The sequence below is a fragment of the Bacillus rossius genome, chromosome 10 (genome assembly GCF_032445375.1).
Source record: "Bacillus rossius redtenbacheri isolate Brsri chromosome 10, Brsri_v3, whole genome shotgun sequence".
Classification (NCBI taxonomy): Eukaryota; Metazoa; Arthropoda; class Insecta; order Phasmatodea; family Bacillidae; genus Bacillus; species Bacillus rossius.
In genome coordinates, this window is record NC_086337.1 from 24,926,300 (window position 1) to 24,942,486 (window position 16,187).

Sequence of the window (16,187 nt, forward strand, 5' to 3'; positions counted from 1 at the left end):
ACCTAGTGTAACCTATACAATTCATACTGGTAATGATCAATAGTACAATTTAAAAATAATAAAAAAAAAATATCAGTTGAGCAGCATTCAAGAAAGATAGCTGGCAGCTGATAAACAACATTCAAGAAAGACAGCTGGCAGCTGATGAGAAGCATTGGGAATATGTGCTTCTGAAATGGTAACCAGCAATTTGATTAAAAATGCATCAAAGAACTTAAAGAAAAGTTAAAAGGCATGCTAGAGGCATGTGCTAAAATTGCCAATTATGAGAAAATATTGTGTTAAGAAATAATTTTTTGTATACAAACATGGAAATGAGTGAACACTTATTTTCACAATTTCTTTAATAAATGCAACAAACTTGATAACAAAGTATTTATTAAATTGCATAGCTCGTTTCTTCATGTTTCTTCATTTTCTAAGGTTTTCCAACTGCTATGAGGGTGCAATCTGGCAATTCGAAGGGATTTTGATGGTTTCTTAACAATCTTCTCTGCCTTCTCCTCCAGTTCGATAGCTAGCAGAAAGGCAGCAAAGGCCATTGTGTAGAACCTGAAATATTTTCAAACATTAACTAAATTAGTGTAATATAGTTTGGTAGGCTACTAATTGTTAACAAGAGGGCCTGATTAATAAAAATAATTTTTAAGATGATATTATTGAGCTAATATTCCTCGATGTAACGCATAACTGCATTCATTTTTCTTTAATTTCTAAAAACAATTTTAACTTTTCGACTTCTTTTCCAACAATTCTCCATGAGTGTGTTGTAATTCTTCAAGCAGTTAAACTAGAAATATGCCATTTTAATAGCTTGTTAGGTTAGGTAAATCAAAAAATTTATACATGAGAATGATTGGTTGACTTAAGTAAGCTACATTAAAAATACTTACTGTGTGATTTTGTGAACTGTTTCTTAAGTTATGTTACCAAAAAAAATAATAGGTATAAACTGTAGTGTGGTTGGTTAGGTTAGAGTTAGCTGTGTTACAATATATAATTCTTAAAAACTGTTAAAATGAGTTCACAGTATATTTAATATAACTACCATAACCTAATAAACTGTCTACACTACTTTCAAGTATTTGTAATTAACCTAATCAAATCAGCCATTCCCACCATTAAGTTTGTTAGATGAATTAAAAATAACAAAAAAATAGTGTGGATCTGTGTGAATGGTTAGTTAAGTTAGGTTAGTTACATTAATTGTACTACAAAATATGTGTGGATGGTTGGTTAGGTGAGGTAAGCTTAATTTTCTATTAGTAAAACAATGTTACAGTATTGATAGCCTATGTTAATTATTGGAATTAATGTCTGAAAACTAATAAATAATTTTAAAAAAACATATGGACAAGTAGCTTTTCACCAGATTTACCTCATTTTACAATATTTAAAATGTAGCTAACCTATCCAACTGTAGACATGAATAGGTTTGCAGTATTTGAAGTGTAGCTACCCACACATAACCAACAATTTAAACAGTAAACAACTTGAAATATCTCAACAGAAATAAGTATCAAGGTTAATAATAGGAACTCAAAATTACCGTTTTCATAAACTTATTTTTATAATAAAGCCTTGCCTCCCCTACATAAAAGCTCGAAATGTTATTTAATAGAATCATCCTGTTTAAGGAGGGGAATTCATAAATAAATTATTCATCAAGTTATTTGTTTTATGATCAGCCCCACTTGTTAACAATTACCAATGTTAACACATTTAGGTAATAGAGCCAATATGTAAATGAATGAGCACAAATGAAAAATGTCTTGCACAATTGAACACACAAGGAGGCCGGAAATAGCTTTCTGAAACTAAATAGAGAAATATACAATTTACTGTCTGAAGTCTACAAGCGCACAGATTAAAAAAAATCGCATGTTGAGCAAATACCCGAACACAAAATATACATAAGTAGCCTATTTGAACTATTTATAGCTATCTTGAGTTCATAATGTGCGTGTAAATAATATCGCTCTTTAGGTTAGGATTAATTTGATAAGCTATGACACAGCATTTATTAATATTCTTATTACCTACTTTGATCGTATTTAAACCACTTCATAATTATTCCACACAAACTATGCATTGAAAACAATGATCCCATGGTACAATTAATAAACAGAAATAGCATGTTAAGAATAATGTTCGCGTGTTAAATATGCACACACTAACCTAAAACAATTGTTTACGTTTAACTTCATCGCTTTACATCGTACTCGACTATATTTAAAACAATAATGTGCGATTATAATGACGTTTTTAGGACGGGAGGACATTATTTTTAAGAGTAATTATATCACTTACCTCACATTCGCTTCGTATCACCAGTTGAAATGCTCGTGATATATAACGTAGCTACGGTGCGATAAATATCACTTGAAAAGTGTGCTCGTAATCAAAGTTTGCGATATATACCGCCACAACGTCATCAATATTCGAAGTTTAACGAAACAGGATGTGTTCGTAATCACGTTGCTGGTTCCTGCGATATTCTTCGCAAACCTTCGTTATTTATCGCAACTTATAACGCAAAGTGTGTGCTCGTAATCAGCCCGCCTGGTTTTTAAAGTATATTTCCTGCTTTCATTCCAAAACCCCTTGGCCTTACATTCCTAAATAAATAGTATTTTTTTATATTCTTATCTTGCTCATGGTAAAAATTTATTATAAGAGTTGAAATGTTACCTTTGAACCTCCGATGAAAATTTTTCTGCCATTCTTCATTTTTTCGTGCGAAATATTGCTGCTGGTAATGTTCAATACTGGGGAAAAAAGCGTAAAACAATATAATTTAAGTTGGTATAAATACTTCTGTGCCACATACCTTTATATGATCAAGAATGAAATTAATTTTAAAAAATTAGGTTTCAGAACGCAAATTCGCATTATCAAAATGGTTTTCAAATTCGTTTTAGCAGTTCCTGTGCTACCAGCAAATATTTGCCACAAACAGTTTTAATGGCCTTGCACGTCAACTGTTGCAGTACTTGTTCAAATCCGCTGGTTTTACAGATTGACGTGACACCGAACAAATATTAACAGAACTTCGTCAAACAGTTCACGCACGAAAATGTCACAAAAGGGAAACTGAATTCACGACCAGAAAATATAAAACACTGGTGCTGGTTTTAGCTTGTCCGTCGTTGCGCAGGAGATAGTGAAGTGTTGTTGAGGCTTCGAACAGATCGCTGCCGAGGTAAGAGGTTTACTATTCACTGGCAAACACTGAAAGACTCACTCACATTTTTTTTTTTTTTTTTTTTTTTTTAATGAGGCCACCCTCTTTGCAGAAGACCATCGCGATGAGTTTGCCCTTAATTTTTTGATGGTGTTGAAATAAGGTAATTTCCACGCAGAGACTTTTTCTTGTAGTTGCGGGACAGTAGCGCTTATGGGTGCACGGTGAATGGAAGAAGTACCGTAAAACAGTGTGAATAGAAACAGAGGGGTGAATAGAAACATTCTGCTCAAAAAATCTTTATGAATAAAATCATTATTAATTTTCTTTTAAAATTTAGCAAGTTATTACCCAACATTATTATGCGTGATTTTTATTGAAGAATTGGGTTTTTTGATTCTCTGAACGGACTGTTTCTATTCACCCCGCTGTTTCCATTCACCCAGTTTTACGGTAGTTCATAGTAAAGAAACATCGCATAGCTGGTATTATGCAACAAATAGGTGCGTTACAGTTCCTACGTCACTTTGATGTGAGCAACGCCTAAAGAAGTATCGTGCACACGAGAAAAAAAATTGTTACTGGAAAACTTTTCTGAGAAAACTTCTTTCTAGACGTTTCAGCGGACTTAAAGGACGTCATTCTCTGGTGGTGTAGTAGTTTTAAATTAATTTTAAAAGTGTTAAACAAGTAAAAGTGAAGTAAAAGATATGTTTCGCAAATATAATTTTGTACAAGAGTTTATTGTTATTTTGGCGATAGTCCGTACTATCTGAGGTATATAGTTGGAACATGCACCTGCTTAGCTTTCAGTTTTCTTTCCTGTAAGATGCCTTCGTGGTTACCTAAATTTAATAAATAAAGTTCATGGTGTGTTGTAAAGCATTATGATTTTGACAGATTTTCCCTTCCCGTGCACTGTATAGTTTAGTAGTAAGTTGTTTCCTCGTGTTTTTGCACAGCTACCATCAACTCTCACTGCAGGTTATGTCAATAGGCAGCTTTTCCCTCTCGTAGGCTCAATGGCAGGCAGTGAGTGACACTTCGACCCGAGAGGTTAGGCTGATTTAGGCAGCGGGGACTAGGGAGATTTTGAGTAACATGAGTCCGCGCATTTCCCGGAGAGGTTCTAGTCTGGAATTTCATTCCTTGTTTAAGGAATGGCGCCCAGAAACGAGTTGAGGTGGTAGCTGAAATTGTATAAACGGTAAAAGATTTTGTTTGTTAAATTTAAATCTGCCTACGTAACCTTTCAGCGGGAAAATTGTACATAATTAGGTAGCAATGCTTGTTTCAATTAAATTTTTATACGCAATGTAAACGTTTTCAGTTTCATGAAATACTGAATTTTTTTTACTAAAACATATTAACACATTATTGAATCCATCCATTGAGTCAAATATAACCTTGCGATTGTGGCAACCTTACCACAAAGTATATTGATTGCAATGTAACAAAATTTTATGTTTCACAGAATCACAATTAAAACGGATGATTTTACTAATACACCTATCCCTCACTTAGCACGACTAATTCGTTCCTAAAAATGCTCGTGTTATTCGAAATTGCGTATCCTGAAGCATTAGTTTCCATAAATAGCAAGGCCAATTCATTTAATGTGTTCCAAAATTGTGTAGGAAAATATACTTTACGTAATATAAATGCGTTTAATAACGCTCAATTATAAATATGTCACACCATTTAATATCTTTATATGCCTCCCATGATAAATACGACACCGCGTAATGGGAGATAAGTGTTTATGTACTTTATCGTCAGTCGGCTGGCTGACTTGTCGGCCTGGGCGTAATCAACTCATTTCACGCACCTTTCCAAACCATCCTTTACTGACAGTGAAACCGATATAACTGTCCAGATAATTACATTTTAATTTTTCAAAAATTGAAGTGCTGATTCACGTATCACCACCTGGTTCACACCAATCCTGTTAGGCCAATGATTATTTTTTTTTTCATTGCAACATTAATTTAACTACCTTTTCCGTGTGAATAATCTGTTCATTTCTGTTCCGGTATCTAATGTCAATTATATTCCCGCTAGTACAAACAACAGCATCAGACTTATGTAAACTTTTAGTAAGAGTCCTTATTTCGTACGATTGTGCGCACAGTTGACTTGCTTAAAACTAAAGTGCGACCAACATAAGCGTGGCCTTCATGACAATCTGCGCGCCGTAATACTTCAAGTTTTGTCTCAAATAGTTGAAAACGATGCATTATGAGTGATCAAGCACGTACAGTTACCGGCAGCTGAATGGGCAGACGTTGCTTTTGTTTGAGTGAATTTCTTGCCTCTGGCTAGACTGAGTTCACGGCCCATTTGTGGCCAGGCGACAACGGAACGGCACGGCGGCATACGCGCGGACGTAAAAACATTTGGTCCTTTACACTCCATAGCCGCAATTTAACTTGCCATAGCTGATGTTTGTACAACAGCCGATAGCGTAGACAGACCAGTACGCGCATCTCTTGCCCCCTTCTTTGGCTAACTGTATCCCACGGCACATCTGTTGTTTACAGAAGTTGAAACAGACTTCGTGGCGTCGTGCCCGACTATTATTTTTTACCTGCAAAGATTTCGTGCTAACTGAAATTTACAGACGTGCTATTCAAGACTGCGTCAGTAAAATTCACATCGCGCTAAATGAATCCGCGCAATCTGAAGTCTTGCTACCTACATATTCCAACTGTAATTCGTGGGTTTCGAGTGATTTCAATCCAGTTTATGGTCACATTGCAATGTAGTGCTTCGGATATATTCTCACCGTTTTATAACAACTATAGCGATGGCCTTACTACTGTATATAGTCATAAAATCGTTACTTGATTGTAGCAAATCACGTTCGTTTACCAATCATTGAAAAATTCATCACAGGAATCATTTATACCTTCCTGAAAATCACCTTAGTAGCTATGTGACTTATTTAGCCTAACTTTATAAAAAAATTGTTAAAAACTATTTATAAAATAGTTTAATAGCCTTTTTTATATTTTTGGCAACTATTATTAAGACAACACAAAATGTTTAAAAAAAAAAAATATTGTTTATGTGACAGGTTGCCAGGGTTCAAGTTATTTAAAATGTGCAATGTTGAATAAATGATTATTTCGCAGAAGTGAACACACAACACGTGTCTTCATCAAACAAGAATCTTCGGCTCAAAAATAAATTATTGACATCTTCAATTTCAATGGATCCAATACCATTTAAAAATGACGCAGTTATCGAAACGAAAATACCATTGAAAATTTCTGGAAAAGCTAGCTATATACTGGGACAGCAAAAATACGCATAAAGCTTGAAGAACATTAAAGAAAATATTTTTCGAAATTGTATATTGTTATAAAAGTATAGGTTGGCCTACCAAGTATGCTTCCATGATAAGAAATTCTGTTAAAATATAAAATTATCTGACATGTTTTTTTAACAATTAATGCCTTTATTATTTTTAGGCTCATTTGTTATCGTGAATAGCAAGGCCATTAAAGACAATAACTACATTCACTGTGCAGGAAAATTGGGGATGGATTTGACCAAGGCCCTTTGGAAATTAACCATCTCATCATTTGCCTGGAATAGCGATTTCGTAAAAAAAAAAAAAAAAAAAAATTTAAAACCAGAATTAGTAGCTACCTTGATCCATAGAGATGCAAGTACAATGTCATACCACTGCTCCAGTTAGACCGGTTTTTTTGTTTTTTTGTTTTTGCTATGCTTTGAAATTGTTAGGATTTTTTAAATTCCAATTTTAAAACTGAAAGGTGACAAGACTGTATAGCGGGTGTAATGGGTGCAAGGCTTCTTTTTCTTTGTATTAAACATTGCAGTCCTTTTGGCTACCGAGATTTTTGACAAACTTGAGAAATACACTCATTCCAGTTATATCCTTAAAAGGGCTTGTGAAAATATTTATTCTATCAGTTACGTGACTTTGAAGTCAGTTTATTTAACTGGAGTTTAATCTTAATATTATGTTTGCTGTCATATACATACTAACCAAAAGGAAAAAACAAAATCTTTATTAATCAGTGATTATGATATTAATTTTAAACGGCAAATAGGAAGCCCATCAACATAAAAAGTATTTTCGTTGTTTGGTTCAGTTTGTAAATTATTTTGAAAATTTGTCTTCTACGTCTAAATATTTACGTTTGAAATATTTTCGTACAAATTCATTCTACGTTACAATTAGAAAGTAAATAAAAATATATTTAAAAATTATTATAAAACCATTTTGAATTAAATAAAAGCTTAACAAGTTGTAAAAATGGAACTTTAGCATTTTATTTATATATAGCTTTAAAATAATGTATTTTTAAACAATCTTACTTCACCTGATCATAAATAATTTTAAAATATCGCGTAATACGCATAAACAATTTTTAAAAATAATTTATAATTTGTATTTTACTATTTCCGTAAGTTTATAGCATTTGTCATTAATTAGAGTAAGTTATCCCTTGAAAATACTGAAAATAATAATTGAAATAAAATTCAAAAAAATTTTACTTGCCTCCAGCCATGTGTAATCACATAAAACCATAATTCCGAGTACAGTAGCTTTGGGGTTTTTGCAATGTCCGGCCCATCATCCAGCCTTTTACCATTCGTGTTCATTAGTGAGTCACACGATAAGCTGGGCACTTATGGAACCATTATCAGATCCCCGCCGACTGGCTGTGAAGTGGGCCCATGTGACTTTATACTGACAACTGCACTCTCTTTTGCCAGAGAGGCGATCAACTCAAATTTGATTCTGGTTTTCATTAATTTTGCACTACGCTTTCAGTAAGCTTTAATATGTCCCACTTTGTCATTTACCTTTATAGAGCTTTGTACAATCCATACGTTATCATGAGAAACTCATTACATCATTTATTGCTGAACGAGGTATATTAAATTAATTGCCTTAAAATAAGTCCTAGAAGTTTGGAACTAATCAATTCTCAATACTAGTTTCAGTAACTTATCGAAAAACAGCAAAGCTCATAGACATTCTACTCAAAACGTCTTTACCTTTAGAGCACGCTACGAAATACTTGTCATGTACTGTTTCAGAAAATCACCACCAGGAGATCGGTAAGTTTTCGGTTTCTTCAGAACGATTCTGATCGGAAAAAAATCTAATCCAAAATTAAGTAAATTGATAATAACTTACACAAATGCCTGAAAAAATTATCAACAACTATTTATCGACAAAATCCGAAAAATTAAGTCTCGAAATAGTCAGTATCAATCAGAGTACTTGCTAATTTGGCCACGTAGATTCAATTGGCATATGGGAGATGGCATCATACACATCTATGCGAGTACTTAGAACTTACATACTACATCTTACAAAACTTTACAGAAGGAACGTACAAGTTACGATCTACATGATGACTGAGGCTGACTTATTGAGCTTCAACACGACGACGGAATACTTCAAGCTATGGCTTCAAGAAATTAGCACCATCTAATGGCTAGTACCCCTTTAAGGAGTACGCCTAGTCAGGATTGTATCTGTGTAACTGAGGCGGGATGATACACAGAAACAATTTTTCTGTACTTTTACAAAAGTTTCCTTTGGAAAATAGTTGCCAAGAAATATTTTGTAATACTAAAAACGATATATTGTAACTTTTTACGACACAAGGCTATGGTTATTTATGCGTATAATAAACACGTTTTACGAAAAATGACGCATAATTTTATATTTTAATTGATGTTTCATTCAAGCATAACATTTTTAAAACGTGGTTAAGTTAATATAATATTCAACAATTTGACTTTTTTCTGTTGTATCATGTTTATTAATATACGCAGTTAATCCTGGAAAGCTATAATGGGAACTGTTTACAAATAACTTTAATTATTGGATGTAGAGGGAAAACAGAAAGCATAAATGCGTGGTTAATAATATGAACCCAGTATTACTGTGAACACTATTTTTGGGGCGATATAGTTTGTTTTTGTGTAAATGTACCAAATTTACTAATATCTGTTATTTTACAAGAATATTTCTGTTACATTTACAAAAACTAAACTTCAGCGTTAAGTGTAAGGCCTGATGTTTGTTTCTAGCGCGGCATCGTCTCCCAGCGCAAGACTGTGGACTGACGCGCAATCTTATTAAAGCTCAACTCTCTCCATAACACTAAGAGGTATTTAAGAATCATACGAATGGCTGTCTTATAAACTTTTTCATGTCATAATTCTGTCCTTCAAAAATGACCTATGGTTTGGTAATAGTTTTTCTGAAAATTTGTAATAAATATATACGTGTCGTTCATTAGAAGAAAATTAAAACCGCTTTATTCCAATAACTGAACACAATATTGAAAAAACCTACGTAAAAATTTTGTAAATAATTTTATTTTTCGTACCTTTAATAGGTATACAATTCAATTGAAATAGGGGTTTGGCTGCAATAGCGCTAAATATATTGAAAGAATTTCCGGTTGATACCCTAAGACATTAAAGAAAATTTTGGGAACAAGTCTGTTTTTTTCGGTATTGAAAATATGAAAACAAAATTTGATCTCTATTATTCGAGGGTATTTCATTAGAAGATTAACTGACAGAAATAAACTTTTATATATATAATGTGTGTGTGTTTTGTCTTCGCATCTACATTTCGGTTCACTTTATTGCCAAAACAATTTTTTACAGTTATTAAATAATTTGTTTCAATGATAAAAATAAATACATATTTTAATCTATTTTATTACCTTTTATCCTTTGAAATTTTTATAAGTGTATGTGTAAAACAACAAAAAAGAAGACTTTGAAGTTGTAAGTTTTCTTTTATGAACAAAATCATTTGTTAAAGTATTCTATTCTAGTAAAAATTTTAACAATATATATATATATATATAGGTATATAGATTTTTGATTTGGTCCAAATAAATGAAATTTTAAGCTAATTTATTTTATGAACTAATATTTAGGTTCACGTGATACATTTCCTTGTGATATATGAAAGCTGAATTTTAAAAATTATATAACGTTGGCAAAGTACTACCGCATGCATGAATACAAATGAGAGCAATATATCCGTGTGTATTTTAAAAGACTACGTACACGATGCCTGGGAGATAATACTAACTACAGATTTTGAATAAATTAATTTAATTAAACGTTATGCATTATGGTCAGTTATTTTCGGAACGCTTTGAATATTGATGTCTCTATTAGGAATTATTTTTTAAACCATTGTAATCAATTACAGTTTTAGTACCAAAACTGGTTAAGACAAAAATTTTATTTAATATATTAATTTTCATAATTACAAAAAAAAAACACTTTTTCTCAAATTTATTCAGCCTTAATATTTTGTTTAAAATACAATATTATTTCATTCTGATAAGATTTACAGTACTATCGTGCGCAAATTATAACTAGTTGTTCCATTTTATATCACTACTGAATTTGCGAACCTCCAAAAAATACGTAACTTTAAATAGTAGCCAAATAATAATCCTCAAGCACTTTAATGAACCTTTTATATAAGTTACTTATATGTAACTGTATTATTTAAAACTATTCGTTTTTTTTCTGTTTGTGTAACCCTTCACTTGTCAGGTGGTAACTTGAACACGATTGCAATGTCTAGAAACACGCGGTTTACAAAAATCACATTGATGTGACGGACTAAGAAACTTTTAACTCAAGAAAAGGAAACATTTTGAGGAACAAATTGGCATTAAATATTATCTTGTTTGCTGACATGTTTTCACCCACAATAGTTTCATGCCAAAACAACACTTCAGTTAAAAAATAAGAAGTTAATTGATTGGAAACATAATAAATGAATATCTAATTAAAATGATAGATTTAAAAAAAATGTATTTTATAAATGTTTTAAGTGAAAATTTTGTAATTTTTTGGTGTTTTGTTATTTTCTACTAGCTACAGGTAAACATATATTTTTACAAACTTATAACTACGAGCGTTTGTATATGTACATTTCACGTTCTATTTTACTTTTAAAGTTGTGCAACCAATTACGTTGGTACAAATGTAAACCCATAACTTATTCCGAGACTCGAACCCGGTACCTTGCGCCCCGAAAGCCGCCGTGCAATGCACACTAATTCTTCCCCCTGAAAAACTCGGCGCAGAATATCGTGTCAGTGAGTCAGTCGTGACGCAGGTTTCTGCCGAAACGGATCGTACACGTGGATTCACATGATTGTAAAAAAAAATTGAGTGTCTGTAAAGTCGGTTTACGGACGATATTTTGACGTGACGTCATAACTGAACATTGATAAAATGAATGAATACTTTTAAGAATAACATTGAATCATTTTTATTGATTTATCACTATTTTGTATGGATATAAATTAGTGAAATGAAATTTACAATTTAATTCATAAATAAACTTTTATTTGCACTCATTATTAAAATATGTTTATTACTTTAACGAAGAGATTATTTTAACTATAACTTTTATACACGTGTGTTATTTAACTTCTTCCAATCTGTGTTTTTATGTTAAGGATAGGACGATGATAGGCAAAGTAGGAAACGAATGGGAGTGTTTCAAGTTTAATGTGCCTCGAAAAAGTCAAATCGATGGTGGTTCCAATCGAGTGGAATAGAAATATATGCGGCGCAAGCTTACAATGAGCGTAACGGGACACTTCGTAACGGGACAATGTGCGTAACGGGACAATGAGTCATCCTTTGTCGTGCGTGTAGCCGGCGTTTATCGATTTATTAGACGTCATGTCAAAAAAAAAAAATTTTAAATGTTCCGCTCCGTCGGACGTTTCAAGTGTTCCAGTTGGCCGCACGCGAAGCGGAGAGTCGTGACTATGACGTGGGCGGTGGATCTCCGGGCAGCCCCTGGGCCGTGCTGGGGACGGGCGGAAGTAACGACACCGCGGGGCTAGCGAAGTGGTTGGCTCCCGCATCGCCCAATGGACATCGTCCCTCGCGGCTACATCCGCACAAGCCCTTGCGTGGGGATCTACCCCGCCTGAAGGGGTGGGGAGGGGGGATGTACAGCAAACAAAACACGCGCGCCCGATCACCCTCGTCCATCCTCCAATGTTTGATACGCGCATATCGAACCATTATTCAGCATTCGAAAGAGGAATTGTATGGTGATGAAAAAAATTTTGCCGGTTAGAGTTAGGGTGGGAATGCCTTTGCGTCTCTCGTTTGTTTATTTTTCAAGTACAACCGTTAAACACCGTGTGTCAAAGTAACTGAAACACTATTTCATATTCGAGGGAACAATACACGTTCATAAAAAATAATATTTACGTTGTAAAAGTTTCATATAAAAATTCTATTTACACGCTTAAAATTTTTTTTCAATATTTTTCTATGTAGAATAATATGATATATAACAATTATTAAGTTTTTTTTTATTTCTTTGGATTTTGGATGCCAAAATTTCAAATAAGAAAATTCAAAATTACAAAAAAAAATTAAGACCTTTATATGCAATGGCCTGATTATCGGTTCCTTTGATACGATAGCTTTCCATGAAACGGCCTTTATAACGAGAAGACTTTTTACACTCAATAATTCAATTTAGTCCAGTTAGTAACGATCCCTTCACTTTACATTCAGGGGACAGCTGACTTCCTTGCAGCAGATAAAGTGTATTGACTTGAAAATGTTGTGGGTTCAAAATCTTTGGGGTAGACTCAAAAGTCGCCCTCATCATGGATGTAGTTCTAAACAATGTGTCACAGATCTCTCATTACATCTCTCCGTTAAAAAAAAGTATAATTGATTTACAAGCATCATGTTTGTAAAAAAATAATATTTTTACATGCAAATAGTTTGTACTTTGTTTATCATTAAATAATTTCATGTAATAAAATCATAACCTTCGATATATTCTAATCGCGAATCTTCCCTCGACTAGACTAAACCTACGCTTACTCCTGCATTTTAAATTATTTAACGAGAGACATTTGGAACATTCCTTTTTTTTATCAGCTCTAATCAGTGAAAGAAACTCATCCCGCTCTTAACTCTGCCAATAATGTAACATATGCTGTAATGCGGAACGTCTGGTTTCGCCCTTAAATAAGTGCGTTATGAAAAAAAATAGATATACATACTCCGATGGTTGGGACAAAAAATATATAAATAAGTAATAGTGGTTTGCCGGCTATTCCGGTGCAACATTTTTCCAAGAGAAACAGCTGTGAATTCATTTATTATTGTTAGAGACCTGCAAAATTCGCGGATTCATTTCGTGATATGCTACAATTCAAATAATTATACCTTAGTGCTGCTTCTGCCATTGGTTCACTGCTAATCTGGAGTAATGAGGGCCAATCAGAGACCCTCACTCATAGAAGTGTCGAATCACACGCCACCCAGTCGAGACGACTCACAAGTCAGCAGTCAATGAACAGGTGGCATTTGCCCGAGTGTGTATAGTGTAGTAGAGTCTATCCTGGAGGTCATTGAACCCGCGAATTTTGCAGGTCTCTAATTATTGCTTATGTTTAAGTAATGATAATTTACGTTGGTCTAATGACGATGATGAGTACCGCCTCCGTGTCGTACCGCAGCGAAGCTCTGGTGTTACTTACGTGCATACTCAAGCAAGTTCATCTTGCTCCTTGTCTCGTGCCTGGTTAAATGTCTCAGCCGGTTAGCCTGTGATTATCACTGGCTCAGAGTCACGCAACTTTACTGCGATTCTCGAATTTTACGCGGTTTATTGACGTGACAACGTCTAATAAATCGATGAACGCCGGCTGCACGCACGAAAAAGGATGACTCATTGTCCCGTTACGCTCAGCATTGTACACTTGCGCCGCATCTATCTCTCTTCCACTCGATTGGAACAACCATCGATTTGACTTTTTCGAGGCACATTAAACTTGAAACACTCCCATTCGTTTCCTACTTTTCCTATCATCGTCCTATCCTTAACAGAATAACACAGATTGGAAGAAGTTAAAAATAGCAAACATGTAGGTATAAAAGTTATAGTTAAAATAATCTGTTCGTTAAAGTAATAAACATATTTGAATTAATGAGTGCAAATAAAAGTAAAGTTGTCAATTAAATTGTAGATTACATTTCACTCATTCTTTGTATCCATACAAAATAGGATAATTCAATAAAAATTATTCAATTTTATTCATAAAAGTATGCAATCATTTCATCGATATTTTGTTATGATGTTGTCACGTTAAACCATCGTCCGTAAACCGACTTTACAGACAACCACTTTTTTTCCCTGCGCGATAAATTCAATTGCCCTTTTCATACCGAAGCCACTTTTGTGGCCGATATCTAGTTTGCTCTTCTTTGCATTGGGTTCCGCATGGCTGGAAGTACACTTCTTTATTTATTTGTTGCTGGTCAATCACATCATGTCTAGCGAAGCGTGGTATAATCGTTAAAGCTAAGATTTGTATATGTTATTTATTTTTACTTTGCTATCGAAGGAATTCCAATAATCTCCGCGGATCTATTCATAACAACAAACATTTTTAAGTAAATGAATTTTAGCATTTTGCAGAATCAAGCCAGGGAATACTCTGTTCTTTACTGTTGGGTTCACAGTAGAACAAGTTTACGAAAGGGTAAAATGTAAAATTTTAGATTTTGGGCTGCTTATGCTTCGAGCTCACAGTTTATCAGGAAAACTGTGAGCAAATGATAATCCCTAAATGAAATAAGTACAAAATCATAATCAATGCAGTCGAGACATATTGAATGTCAGCAACCAATGAACAGGCGATATTTATCCAAGTGTGCATAAGACTATGAAGACTATCATACACGTTACTAAACCAGAGAGGAAGGCGTGAAATCCGGAAAGTCCTCTTGGATTTCTGCACTGTATTTTATTTTTTACCTTTTTTTTATTTTGCAATGAAATAAATTTGGTTATAGAATTTCGTGGCCAAAGTTACTTTCTACTTCTTGGCTTCTCGGGGCGGAAATTAGGGGCTCCCGACTTTTCGGCATACCATTTTGTAGGCACAACGTTGTACATTGCCCTTAAAGATAGCTGCAACAAGACATGCCGAAATATCACGTCCACCATCATCAGGCATGGACTAGGACTCATCACAGAAGTCCAAAAGTAGTTGAAAATCATTTGTAAAATATTTGCTAAAATATTTCCTTTGAAACATCATTGTAAATTTTACTTATATAACAGCGTAATAAATGAGAAGAAAGAAATTTTATAGCCTTCCAAGTTATGATAAACATATTGTTAGCACAAACGTTTTGTGAGTTCCACAGAACATTTGTTAGAAAAATTAGTTTTTACTTATAATTTAATACCGATAGAATTATCCAATTAATATATTTAATATAATAATAAATAATTAGTTTCTTCTGTTTCTTCTATTAGTTCCTTGTTATCCTGGAGGATTCTTGGCAAGTTAGATACCACCAGTCAAAGAAGTATCAACGTTGAGACGTTTCACAAGTCACCAGCTAATGGACAGGTGACGTTTGTTAACATGCAAATGATCGTGGAGTATATACACTGGAGGTCAATTGACCTGCAAATTTTTCCAGTCCCTTAATTAAAACTATTTTATGGACATACATCTTTACTGGTTTTCACTGTATGTTATAGAGAAACAAGAAGAATGGACAAGAAATAAAAACAGGCCAAAACCAGCTGATGTAACACGTTAAATGAACAGAGAGGAAAGGAAAAATTCAGAAATTATTATCACGGCACAGACAAACACTATGTGCTGAAACCGACGAGGCATTTGTAACAGAAACAGAAAACTGTCTCTCGTTGTTAGCCCACTGTGTTCTTCTGTACCGTGATAGGATTTTCCAACTAATCCCGTCCACGGAATTCTCTGTGGTGTCTTAAGGCCCTATCACACGTTTGAAGTTTCCTTGGAAGGTCTTCCATTGCAGTTGGTAAGTATGGTTCTGTGGAAGAATTAGCCTTTTGAGTGAAAGTTTTTGTGATCGGTCCTGTTCGAATTTCTGTGGAGGGTTTCGTAGAGGGTAGAAATTTTACCCAACCAGAATGACA

General features: G+C 33.9%; 1 long non-coding RNA gene across 1 annotated transcript; it reads right to left on the bottom strand.

Annotated features, from left to right (window-relative positions):
* Positions 1-326: 326 nt before the first annotated feature.
* LOC134535854 (uncharacterized) lies at positions 327-2,552 on the bottom strand. Its single transcript, XR_010075717.1, has 2 exons — positions 2,311-2,552; positions 327-552 (listed from the first exon to the last, which is right to left on the bottom strand). It is a non-coding gene; the product is annotated as an uncharacterized LOC134535854 (long non-coding RNA).
* Positions 2,553-16,187: the final 13,635 nt, after the last annotated feature.